Raw genomic sequence first — 7,572 nt, 5'->3', positions numbered from 1 at the left:
CCGAACAACCAAGGCAAAGCAAAAAAAATTGGAATTTACTACCAGCGCCGATGTCGCCAATACGTATCACTCCTTCGGTCGAGTTACGATATGATCTTTTGTTGTGTAGATCACCATCCCGCACGCCATGTACGTATGAACATCATGCATGCGTTTGACTAAAAATTCCATCGTAATAATAAAACAACAGTTCCTGCGTTTGATTCAAAATCCCGGATTTTGACAAAACTACACCTAGAGTCTTGATTTTAGCAGGGTATGTTGGTTTAATAAAGTTTTGCATGATCTCAAAAATTATTAAAACACTGGTAAAAAAAGTTATGTATATTATAGCGGCAAGTAATCCAGTTACTACACCTGAATTTCAGTGACTCAAAACATGTACCCAGTAGTTATTGATTTATTGATCAATTATTGGTTTTCCCTCATTTTTGACTGTAACTCCACAACTGTTGTCTGTGCTGAAATAAAATTCCAGTGCAGTAGTTGTAATAGTCCTTGACCCTATAATATACATATCTTACTTGTCACCAATGCACTATAATTTTTGAGAAAAATAAAAAAATAGGCACAAAATTGGCCAGGGGTGTAGTACCACCTTTTTATAAGTTTTATAATACCAATAAAACACAAGTCGAGTGACCACTTTGATATCTGCAAGTACATATCATTTTATTCATCTTAACCCACCATGCACTTTTCACAATAATATCTCTTCATATTTTCCCTGTAATTTATATAATCCAATCTTTACAAAGAGAAAAACAAAATTATCATAAAGTTTACAATGTAATGCAATTGAGAAACAAATATTGGGCAAGAATTATATGCAAATTAATATTATGCAAATTAATAACACCATTTTATAGTAATTACTAATTTTTTGAGTTTAAATTGCTGATGAGTGTAGTGTTCTTACTGGCTGGACCCGATTATCCACTAGTGGCTTCCTCAGTACATCCAAATGGAGACCAATGGACACTGGGAATCAGACAGTCAAGCTGTGCTGTTCTCTGAATAAAAGTTTTACTATTTTGTACCATACAAATACAAGAGGGGCCCTTCAATGGTTTATGCCAGATGCATTAAAATACAATTTATTTGGCAAAGGCAAAAACAAAACTTTCTTATCTTATGAGAAAGATTTTTAGCACAAGTCCGGACATAGATAAAATGCATGGGTGTGAGAGTTCCTCTTTTCAGCTGATTTCCTCTTTTTTAGGTGCCGAAATTTACGTGTTTTCTTTTATTTTCAGGGGGTGCATGTATTTCAATCGGAATAACCACTGTGAAATCAACACCAGCTCTTCGTCGTTGGGCAGGAAAAAACCTCCTATGTACTTGTTGCCCCTGAACATGTTTAAAACAAAACTGCCAACAGGCTACACAGTCAGTTTTGCTTTAAACATGTTCAGGGGCCAATGACACACAGGTTTTTATTTCTGATTTATTTATTTTCTTTTATTTATTTCTTAAGTAAAATGCACCCCAGCAAGGACTTCTGACAGTAAATTTCAGATTAATTTTACATACTTAGGGTCTGGTACCCTGATATGAATGAAAGTCTACACCCTAGATACTCGCCCATTTTCAATTTGGAATATTTTTTACATCTTATTATATTTTGTTTCTACAAATATGAAGTTGACATACAGTAGTAGCTCCTAAAATGGAGGAAAATTCCTATAATGGCATGCCAGCTTTTAAATAATAAAAATAAATAATGTAAAAGAAGACAATTTTTATTGTAATACAAGAAAAAAAATCCATTAGGAATTGACTGTGACCAGTACAAGAATGATAAAAATTTGTTTTAACCAGTAACTACAAAACTGTTAACCAGGTAGTCTTCAAACTTGGTACTCCAATTCGGTACCTAATTAAGCATGACTACACGTCATGTGCATTACAGTAATATCCGGAACATAGGCCGCATGGTGTTTAAGCTCTCGAGTATCATATGTAGTTTCTGTCCATAAAATAACATGGTTCTTCACAGTTTGTACCATTTTTTAACCAATTTTTTTTTTCAAAGCTTTTTTATCATTGGTACAAAGGCTATTCCAGTTGATTTCCATACACCCCTGTGAAGACATGACCTTAATCTTCCACATAGGGAGTGTGAATTTTTCAAATGGAGTCACACATTCAGGTAACCCCATGCATACTCCCTGTTAGGGAGATTAAGTCATGTCTTCCATAGGGGTGAGGGATTTCAACTGGAACAGCCAAATTGTTTTGTATTTGTTGAACTTTGATGTAAGTTTATCTATCTGCACACACACACACAAGACGTACTAATATATTCTATAACATATTTAAGGAGTACCATTTATCTTATACAATAATAATGATTCAATGCTAGTGATATTTTACCGATACAGATTTTCCCAAAAAACATCCAAATATTTCTAGTTTGTATTTTTTGATGTATATCTGAATCTATACATCCAATTAATTTGCAACATAAATAACAGTGTCATCTGTTGAAATTAATAAATCAAATTATAGCAGTTTATGACAATATTCATATATTCGAAGTCAAATTTGGAGGAATTAACAACAAATTATTAGGGATTTTCTAATCAAAAACAAAAACACAGTTTATGAGCAGTATTGTAGTACAAAACATAGAAAAGTGATTGGTTAATGGTTGAAAATCATATGTTCTAGAAACACACAGGAAGGCAATATAAAAATGAGACTTTCATGAGGCTACATGCACAGGAGAGGACAATTACACAAGGCGTTTTTTGCTACCTTGAGGCTGAGATGTAAGTCTACCCTACCATTAAAGTTGGACTCGCATGTACACATGCTAAAATCCCTTAAAGTATGCATGACACAGATCCATTGATAGGTATAATGTCGGTCTTGTGGAAGCAAAAAACACTGTATGATTCCCAATTAGTTTTGCAGCTGCCTAATTTGTCTATGTAGGTCCATTCTATAATGGTCCGTATCTCACATAGGTTCAAGTGTCAAGGGCATAAATGAATAATGACACATGTACAAGCACCACATGCACAAATGACACATGTACAAGCACCACATGCACAAATGACACATGTACAAGCACCATGTGCACAGGTGAATTATACCACATGTACATGCACCATGTACACAGATGACTAATGACACATGTACAAGCGCCACATACACATGACTGATGACACATATGAATGGTGACACATGAACAAGTGCCATTGTGCATATATGAATAGACACATGTACAAGTGCCACATGCACAGATGAATGATGACACATGTACAAGCACCATGTGCACAGGTGAATGATGACACATGTACAAGCGTCACATGCACAGATGATTGATGGCACCTGTACAAGCATTACATGAACAGATGAATATACAAGCACCATGTGCACATTTGATTTAGCAGTGCGACCCTCTGCATTTGTACATATCATGGAAGCATTTCAAAACCAATTATGTCATGTAGCCCATGAAAGCCAAATTCCTTAATTAACTTGTGACAATACTAAAGGCCTTTACAGCTTTTCTACAATCAAATGCTGAAGCCTTTTTATGAGGTAAATCAAGCACATAAAAGGAACAAAAAAATTAAGATTCAGATCTGAATTTCACATCAAATCTCCCATTGCAACAGACACAATAGAAACACACTGTACACTTTGAAAAAATAAACATGGGCTCCCCTTACCAACAACGGAAGGAGAAGAAAATATCCCTCTTGGTTTTTATTCAAATCAGCATACTGTTAACAACAACAAATATTTTGTGTCAAGGAAGGACTGGGGGAGGGTCATTCCTTCATGTAAGCATACATTGGCTATTCCTGTTGAAATCCATACACCCCCTGGAAGACATGACCTTAATTTCCCAGACAGGGAGTGTGAATTTCAAATGGGGTTACCGGAATGGGTGACTGCATTTGAAATCCTATACACCCCTTGTATGGGAGATTAAGGTCATGTTTTCCATAGGGGGTGTATGGATTTCAACTGGAATAGCCCAAATTAGCCTATCATCAAGACTTCATTGAAGGATTAGATAGCTTTATATTAAAAGGTGTATAATCCTGGACTGGATACTAGGCTAACTCTGAGTATGTTCACATCAAAGTAATACAAAAACAAAGGTGTCATTTTTTGAATAAATTTGAGGGACACAAACAAAATGAAATAAACTATATTATTTATAATTCAGGTGCTCCGCATGCAAAAAGGAAACAACATAGGAAAAAAAATAACAATGTCACATTACATGCGGTTCGAGTAAGTACAATCATATAATACATAATATACACTTTGTATAGACCATAAGAAAAAAAATTATATACTTGTTGAAACCTATTATAGCAACACTATAATTATTTGCTTTATGTCAGAATCTGAGGAACAGAAAGCATTATTTAAGCAAATAGTTCCTTCAGGAAAATAAAATAAATGAAGTAAACCATGATGCATTTTGTACGAATAAAATGAAGACCTATCCTTCATATGAGCGTACACAAAATTAGCCTGTTGTCAAGACTTCATTGAGGGATTAGAAATGGTTATTCCATAACTGCATAATCCCAGTCTTGATACCAGACTAACTTTTGAGTATGCTTATGTGATGGACGGTTATACCGAACTCTAATGGATGATTCTACTGTTATATCAAAAGAAATAATACCAATACAACAAATTAAAAATGAAAAAAATCAAGAGAAAGGGAAACTAGTCCAAATTGCACTTTTCTAAATATATTTACCAGAGTTGATATTATAACCCGATACAAAAGAATACATGTAACCCCATGAGAACTACCTGTCGATTGGCCAAATTGAATATTGTGTCCAATTTTGAACCAATCAAGGAGGGTTTTAATAAGATCATCTGCAAATGCAAGTTTGACCATAAATAGTCATGACTGGCAATTGAAATGAGCATTTCAAGTTATCAACCAATCAGAAATGCTGTTAGATGACAAGCAGTGTCCAGGGGTTTAATACTCATTTCCCATAATTCTGCAACTCCATTTGAAATCTATACTCCCTGTGTAGGAGATTAAGGTAATGTCTTCCACAGGGGGTATGTGGATTTCAACTGGAATATCCTAATAGCATGGATAAACCTCTTCACCTGGTTTAACGTACCTTTACAAGGTTTAAGGCATTGCATGCTGGGAAATGAGTATCACATGTATTCTTTTGCACAAAAAACATTTACTTTCCTGATCCTTCAGCCGCATCCATCTTTCAAATTTCCGCCTTTTTACAACCAACATAAATCCAACAGTGTGGAAACATAATTTATACAATTTGTGCGAAGACTTTGCTTCAAAACTGATGGATTGGTCAGAATGGGCTATTGCAGTTTAAATCCATACACCTCCTATGGAAGACATCAACCTAGCCTCCCACACAGGAGGTGTAGACTTCAAATGGAGTTACCCATTTAGGTAGGCCCATTTGAAATTCACACTCCCTCTGTGGAAAAATAAGATCATGTCTTTCATACGGGGTATTATAGATTCCACCTGGAACAGACTAATTAACAAACAGGGACCAATGCTTAGTTTTACTAAGATTCACTGATGTGAACAGTTTTTGATGCAAGATTTTGGAATATCCAAGCCTTTGTGATGACCTTCATATTTAAGCTTTACTATTATTCCAATGAGATGTAGCTTTTTGTTCCAACGAAACTGAAAGGAACTTGAGATTATGTTTGTACTGTTTCATTACATTGTAATTGGAGTTTTATACAATAGTCTCAAACATTTTTGTCTCTTAACTGCACTATGCATGATTTGAGACTTTGCCTTCTACCATGAGGCTAATCACAATAAATACAGTGCATATTTAAGTTCCATTCCAGCCGTGTAAAAAATATACTGGTGAAACAGAATCTCCAAACCTGCAAAGTTCAATATCACATAACTGATATTAATGTAGCAGTGAAATTTGCCCACTTGGAATGGGATCACAAATAGCACAACTTAAAGAAGACAAAGTTCCATATCATACACAAAACATTTTGAAAAAAAAAGTAAACCTTTTGGATCAGGGATGAGCTCATGCTGATGACAATCACTGATAAATAAGTTATTTTTCTATGATACAAAGTAATTTTTTGTTACCAACAAATACCATATACAACGTGTCAAATTTTTGTGATTTTTCCAATTTCACAACCATGTAATTATGCAATAAATACACATCCAGACGACTCGGACGACTATAGCTAACGACTATTACGTAATCTGTACATTGGATTTTGTTTTATACATAAAAATGTACCAATAAATTTTGATGCGACAATATCGGATTATATCTACCTATATCTAGGTGTATTATGTGAGCGATAATCAACCATTTAACAAGCACCAGAATGCAGCAGTGTCATCGGAAATAAAACAGTTTATTTACATGGCAGCCATTTTATAAATCATTTGACCCCTGACTTCTGGAATGGATGATTTGACCCATGACAACTGGAATGGATATTTACTAGTGAGCAGTGCAGTGAGAGCTTTAAAGAGGGGTAATGATTTTGACCCAGATGCCATTGCTTCCAATCCATAACTTGCCGCAAAAACCATTGTTCTTAGCGTAGTTTGCTCTTCAAATTGGTGGTTTGGATGCTTGCAAGATAGACCTGTCCCATTGTCTTTTTTTTCCACTTCTGTGCACATCCAACATGGCCGCCACTAAAAGCTGCCGAATTCTGCAGTGTTTACAAATGTGAATTTTTATCTCATTTCAGAGACATATACATTGATTCTATGTATAATTTTATCCGGGATCAATTCTGATTGTCCATAACCCCTCTAATATCTTTAACATCGCTCATTATTAACACTGTTTTGGCTTAATTAGGCAAAAAACGCAAAATTACGTACCGTATGTGCAGGGAGGGTCATAAGCAAAAACGACTCAAGGATGCAAATTACTTGCCAATGGCTGCAGCATAAATAAAATGCATACCAGAAGACCTGTAAATTTCATTATCTTACATAATTACATACACTAGGATCCACAACATGCTCATCTATCAGGGCACAGTTCTTTAACCCCAATACATTTGTACATTCATTGAATGACCTTTGAAAATATGAGTACAAAAACTCATACTCTGCAACTTGAGGTCAAATTTTGCACTATTAAGTGTTTAATTGAGGTTATTGAACTATGCCATTGGGATGAGACCATTGCATACCATCATACATTCCCATCATTAATTAACTGCATTGTTACGTCACAAATTTGTACAGTTATTTTCGCAGTAAGTACAGAAACAAAGCCAAATGACCCAATCCTTGCAAGGGTAGCGCTAACTTGCGACATGGGGTTATAGGCGCATTCTTTTTGCTTTTGTTGCACAAAATTACCATTTAGAGGTTGCGACAGGGTCATTTGAACCCCATATTTCTATCGTTTTGGATGCTAATTTTGAAAAATGTAAATTTTTGACCCCTTGTTTGAAAACCTAGCGCTACCCCTGTATTCTTTTCTTCCTCCATGTAGGTTCCAGATAAAGTACTTTTATGTCACCAGTTTTCTCTGATCATTTCATATTATTCACCCACTGATTCACATGTTA

The sequence above is a fragment of the Amphiura filiformis genome, chromosome 10 (genome assembly GCF_039555335.1).
Source record: "Amphiura filiformis chromosome 10, Afil_fr2py, whole genome shotgun sequence".
Classification (NCBI taxonomy): domain Eukaryota; kingdom Metazoa; phylum Echinodermata; class Ophiuroidea; order Amphilepidida; family Amphiuridae; genus Amphiura; species Amphiura filiformis.
The sequence above is the reverse complement of the archived record's forward strand: the minus strand, read 5'-3'. Positions refer to the sequence as shown.